The 5863-nt window shown below is 43.7% G+C and overlaps 1 pseudogene; it reads left to right on the top strand.

Annotated features, from left to right (window-relative positions):
• The first annotated feature begins 226 nt into the window (after positions 1-226).
• Positions 227-1449, top strand: LOC128577430 (TIMELESS-interacting protein-like; annotated as a pseudogene).
• Positions 1450-5863: the final 4414 nt, after the last annotated feature.

The raw sequence follows: 5863 nt of genomic DNA, 5'->3' as shown, positions 1-5863 counted from the left end.
TAGCAATGAACCTCTCTGAGCTGGCAGACACGGCCTACAAAGTTTTAAACAATCAAGAGCACAAAAGAACACAAGAGAACAAAAAAAGACCCAGGCTGCCACTATTTATCTGGAGACTACCAATGATAAAAGGAGAAAGGAAAGAAGCTCCAGGAAGAGGAACTTGAGGTGGCAACGAACCCTGGTTAAGGAAAACCAGTGTGCCTATCGTAAGGAGGTGGGACACTGGAAAAATTAATGGTTGAATTGACTGGTTCTGAATATGACTAAGGGTGCCTGAGGCCTCAACCAGATTTTCTGTCCACTATGACCGCTGTCACCCAGGATCCTCAGGTAAAAATAAGGGGGAGGGGGGGAAGACTGGTGTCCGGCTGGCGTTTACTACACCAAGCCATGTAGGGAGAGGAAGTGTATTTCTGCCATGTACATAAATGAAGAGACCCTAGGATGGAATTTCAGATACTTAATGCCAGGTTAGGAGAAGATAAACCTGCAAAGAAGATCTAGGAGGACTATCTAGAAAGGAAGGAAAGCCAGAAGAGAAGATGCTAGAACCACAGGAAAATGGCCTGTTTGACCTACCAGATTATGAGCATATAGAAGATGAAACTTTTCCTCCTTTCCCACCTCCAGCTTCTGCAGGGAGACAAAATGGTGAAGAAGATAAAGAATCAGGAAGTGGAGCACCTATTTCTGTACCTCCAAAGAGAACAGTTAAAAGGAATATATCCCAGCTGGATGCTCAGATATTAACTTCAGAAAGAGGACTTCCAGCCTTAAGGAATTTGTTTGAGAAGGCAAAATTCAAAGGTAAAGGTCATGAGGCTGAAGATTTGAAGATGCTAATCAGACACATGGAGCACTGGGCACATAGGCTATTCCTTAAGCTGCAATTTGAGGATTTTATTGAAAGAGTTGAATACCTGGAAAATAAGAAGGAGGTTCAGATGAAGTAGGGGAAAATAATGGCCATGATGTATCTGCTACTGAATTAGATCCCTTTTTAACAAACTCATCTACAAGTGAGAATTTTGCTTCTGAGTCAAATAGAAGCCTAAGGGAAGAGCAACAAGAAAGAATCTAGAGAAACATAAATAAACTTAAAATAGGGTGGCGCCTGTGGCTCAAGGAGTAGGGTGCCAGCCCCACATACCAAGGGTGGTGGGTTCAAGCCTGGCCCTAGCCAAAACTGCAAAAAACAAACAAACAAAGAAAAACATAAAATAAATCTTGGAAAGAAGATAGGCAAAACTACTGAGTAATAGTCCTTAGGAAATGACATGTTAATGAACACACAGATAGTTGGAGGTTAATACTGGTGAGGATCAAGAGGAGGAGTCAAATGGACTAAACAAAGACATTCTGGACAGTCCACATAATGACCTTGCTGCTAATACTTTAAATGAAGAGGAAACTCAACTGGACCAATCCTTTTAAAATGTGCAATAGTAACTTTGTTTCATCCATAAATGTTACTGAAGTTAGATAGTCCTCCAATAAGAGCAAACGCATCTTTTAACTAGTTGTCCTACAAGGTTGGGATTACTATGCATTTGGCTACTTTTGAGTATTACTTATAATTATGCTTGTCACTTATTAACTTCAGTTTATTCACTTTAGTGTCATTTTATGTAAATACAACTGTATAAAGTGATTAGTTAATAACCAGCTCCTGCTGCTAGTGTGCCATTGAATGTCTTGTTTTCACTAAGTTGAATGATGTACATATGTTGATATTAATGTCCACTTCTTTTATTTTTTTTTGAGACAGAGCTGTCACCCTGGGTAGAGTGCCATAACATCACAGCTCACAGCAACCTCCAACTCCTGGGCTCAAGCGATTATTCTGTCTCAACCTACCAAGGAGCTGGGACTACAGGCGCCCGCCACAACACCCAGCTATTTTTTGGTTGCAGTCGTCATTGCTGTTCAGCGGGCTCAGGCTGGATTCGAACCCGCCAGCTCAGGTGTATGTGGCTGGTGCCTTAGCAGCTTGAGCCACAGGTACCGAGCCTAATGTCCATTTTTTAAAAGTAAAAATAAAAATTATCTTACAATACCTAGAGACTTTTAAAAAAAAATAAGAGGGGAAAGACTGTGGACTTCCTGGTGGACACAGGGGCAACATCTTCAGTATTCGATAACCCATTCTCCCCTCCAACAAAATAGTCCATTCCAGTGACAAAAGTGACTAGACAATTGGAACGTAAGTTCTTCCTTAAGCCCACTGAATGCTCAATTGGAGAAAAAAAAAAATGACCTACCTATTTCTATATATGCCTGATTGTCCAGTTCCTCTGTTGGGAAGAGACTTTCAGAGAATCACAGCCTCCAGATAGAGGTCCCACATGAACACACTTGTTGGCTACTTCTCCAACAACCTGAAACCTAGACTCGATGGCCAAAAGAAGTTCTGAGCCCCTCAGTATGGGCTCATGGAACTCCTGGAAAGACCCAATGGGTTGCCCCAGTGGAGGTTCATGTGAAACCCAGCATGCTAAGATGGGTTCCAGCAGCCTCATGGGTGCCGGTGTTGTGCCCAGATCTTGAAATCCCTCACAAAGACTACTAAGGAGACAAGTCCGATGCAAAAGCAAAAGAGCCGTTTTATTGCAAGTTTGAACTTGGGCTCCCGGGGTCTCCGCTACAACAGATCTGAGCCAGGAGCCCCAAGCTCTGGAGCAGGGGGTTTTTATGGTCCCACAGCGGGTGGGCGTGCACAGCCTGAAACAAAGGGGACGCTTCTGGATTGGTTAGGTGGGGGGCGGGGGGGGGGGGGTCCCTGATTGGTGGGCAGTTGTCTCATGATTCTGGGGGAATTGCCTGAAAGGTGAAACTTACTGAGTGAAATGACGGGGGTTGGGGGGAGCGAAACTTAACTCCTAAGATGGCGCTGGTCTGGTTCTTTCACCGGCTGCCTCATCACCCCCATAAGATGGATACTGCCCGCCACTGACGTGCACCAGGGGGCTGTGTAGGATAAAAGATGAAAGGACAAAAAGAAGCGAATACCATAACTCTGAAATGATGACAGAAACCATTACTCTTAGATCTGTCTGGACTGGGCCAGAACAAGACAAGATAAGAACAAATGGGCCAAGTACTGTCATGATGAGAGTTAATGAGCTAAATGCTGTGACAAATTGTTTTACTTATCCATTAGTTGCTAGATCTGCATTATGTTATCTTATTGTTATCTAACTGCCCTTTATGTTACCTATTGGCTAAACCACTACATTGTAAGGTTTGCTTCTGTAAAAGGGGTCATCGTGACCCGGTGCTTGCTTTTTGCTTCTTTTGCCAACTTTCTTTTTCCTTCTAATTGCTAACTTTCAGCCCACCTGTTTGGCCTTTGCCAACTTTCAGACTAGAAAAACCCCAACTTCAGACCCCTCAATGTTCTCTCACTTAGTCTGCTTTAGACTTTGCAGAGACAGCCCGCAATTAATAAAAGACTCCTTTTTGAAATTCTAATTTGAGTCGGTGGTCCTTATCTCGCCCCATAACAATGCCACCATATTGACAATGAAAAGGTCAAGACCCACTTAAGCAGGAGGCTAATGAGGAGTAGCTCCATTTATTAACAAGTTTAAAGCCTGTGGACTTATAAGGCCATGTCAATCTCCTTATAATACTGCTATACGGCCTGTGAAAAAGCTGAGAACAGGAGAGTAAAAGTTTTTTACAGAACCTGTATAGCCAGTAAATGAGATGATGCTAGTTAGATATTCATCTCACAGTACCTAATTCTTATCCCCCTTGAATGACTTATCACCAAAAGCCACCTGGTTTTCAGTTTGTGGACTTAAAGGATGCTTACTTTTGCATCCACTAGCCTCCTAGTAACAAGAAGTATTCGCCTTTGAATGGCAAGAGCCAAACACCCTTAAGAAGGAACAATTATGCTGAATGGTGCTCCACCAAGGCTTCAAAAATGCACCACTATTATCAGGGAAGCTCTGGCACAGGACTTGTTACACATTAATTAGAAAACAGGAAGATTCTCCAGTATGTATACAATTTGTTAGTCACCGGACAGGAGTTTCAAGACTGCATAACACCATATTGACACTGAACCAGTTGACAAAGTATAGTTACAAGGTGTAGAAGAAAAAAGCCCAAATTTGCCAGGAGAAAGTAAAATTTTGTGAGTTCCAAATGGAGCCTGGGCACAGCAGCCTGTTTGGAAGCGGAGAGGACTTGATCATACACACTCTAAAACCAAAACAAGCAAACAGCTGACAGGATTTCTGGGAATGGCTGGCTTTCGTGGGATCTGGATTCCAAATTGTGCTCTTATTGTAAAGCCCTTGTATGATGTCCTAAAGGGGTCTGAGGAGGAGCCTTTAAAATGCACAAAAGAATGTGAAGGACCCCTTAAAAATCTTAAGCAGTTACCGACTAAAGCACCCACATTGGGACCACCAGACTTGACAAACTGTTTTATTTGTAGTCTATAAGAAACATGGACTAGGGCTGCTTCTCCTGAAGATTGGGACCATGCCTGGGCCAGTTGCTTACTTTTCTAACAATTTGACTTCACAGCCTCAGGTTGGCCACCCTGCCTGATGGTGGTAGCTGCAATCTACGACCTCTTAAAAGAGGCAGAGAAGGGGCGGCACCTAGTGGCTCAGTGGGTAGGGCACCAGCCCCATATACCGAGGGTGGCGGGTTCAAACCCGGCCCTGCCCAAACTGCAACCAAAAAATAGCCAGCTAGGTGTTATGGCAGGCGACTACAGTCCCAGCAACTCTGGAGGCTAAGGCAAGAGAATCACTTAACCCCAAGAGTTGGAGGTTGCTGTGAGCTGTGATGCCACAGCACTCTACCCAGGGTGACATACTGAAACTCTGTCTCTAAGGAAAAAAGAATAAAAAAAGAGGCAGAGAAATTGAAGCTGGGGAAACCGGTCACAGTCTATGTTCCCCATCAGGTACTCACTTTGCTATAGAAGAAAATAAATTTGTGGTTAACTGCTGGATGGATGGGAAATATCACAGGCTATCCTCTTTGACAATCCAGGAATGACTTTCGAAATAAAGATCAGATTAAACCCCAACACTGTTCTTCCTGAACCCAACCAGGATCCCATAGAATATCAGTGCCTTCAAGTAATTGAACAAGTCTTTTTGAACTACCGTGACCTTTTGCATTGCTGTTTCAAGGGGGCATATTGAACTTTGTCTATAGATGGAAGCAGTTATGTGAAGAAAAGAACGCAGAGAGCTGGATATGTGGTGGTACAAGAAAGGTTAAAACAAAAGCCCTTCATCTGGGAACTTCAGCCCAGAAGACTGAGCCAAGTGTGCTAACCAGGGCCCTGGAGCTATCAGGTAAACCGGCTAACATCTATACCAACTCGAAGTACTCTTATTTAATCTTACATGCACATTGAGCCATCTGTAAAGAAAGAGGTCCGTTGAGGACAGAAAAGAAGATCAGAAATGCTCAAGAAGTTCTTCACCTGGTGGAAGCCATTTTGCTTCCCAGCAAAGTGGCACTCATGCACTGCCCAGGTCACCAGAAGGGAACGGACTGGATTGCAGAAGGAGACTGCTTGGCAGATTTGGCAGCTAAGCAAGCTGCAAAGATGATGGTAATGGCTCCTTTGATGCCCCCATGAACCTGGCAGAGTTCTTGGCCTCCTATGACAAAGCAGAAAAAGAGGGATTCTGAAAGGAGAGGGGTAGTTGATGAATGAACAGGAAAGAATCCTGTAACCCCAGAAAGCGGCACCTAAAATCTACAGTGAATACATGAAATGACCCATTATAGTAAGGAGGCTCTGACGGAATTCATCCATCCATGGATAATAAGCAGACAACTCACCCAGATCATCAGACAAATCACCTCTCAGTGTCTA

The sequence above is a fragment of the Nycticebus coucang genome, chromosome X (assembly GCF_027406575.1).
Source record: "Nycticebus coucang isolate mNycCou1 chromosome X, mNycCou1.pri, whole genome shotgun sequence".
Classification (NCBI taxonomy): domain Eukaryota; kingdom Metazoa; phylum Chordata; class Mammalia; order Primates; family Lorisidae; genus Nycticebus; species Nycticebus coucang.
This window is presented reverse-complemented; position numbering and strand designations above follow the sequence as displayed.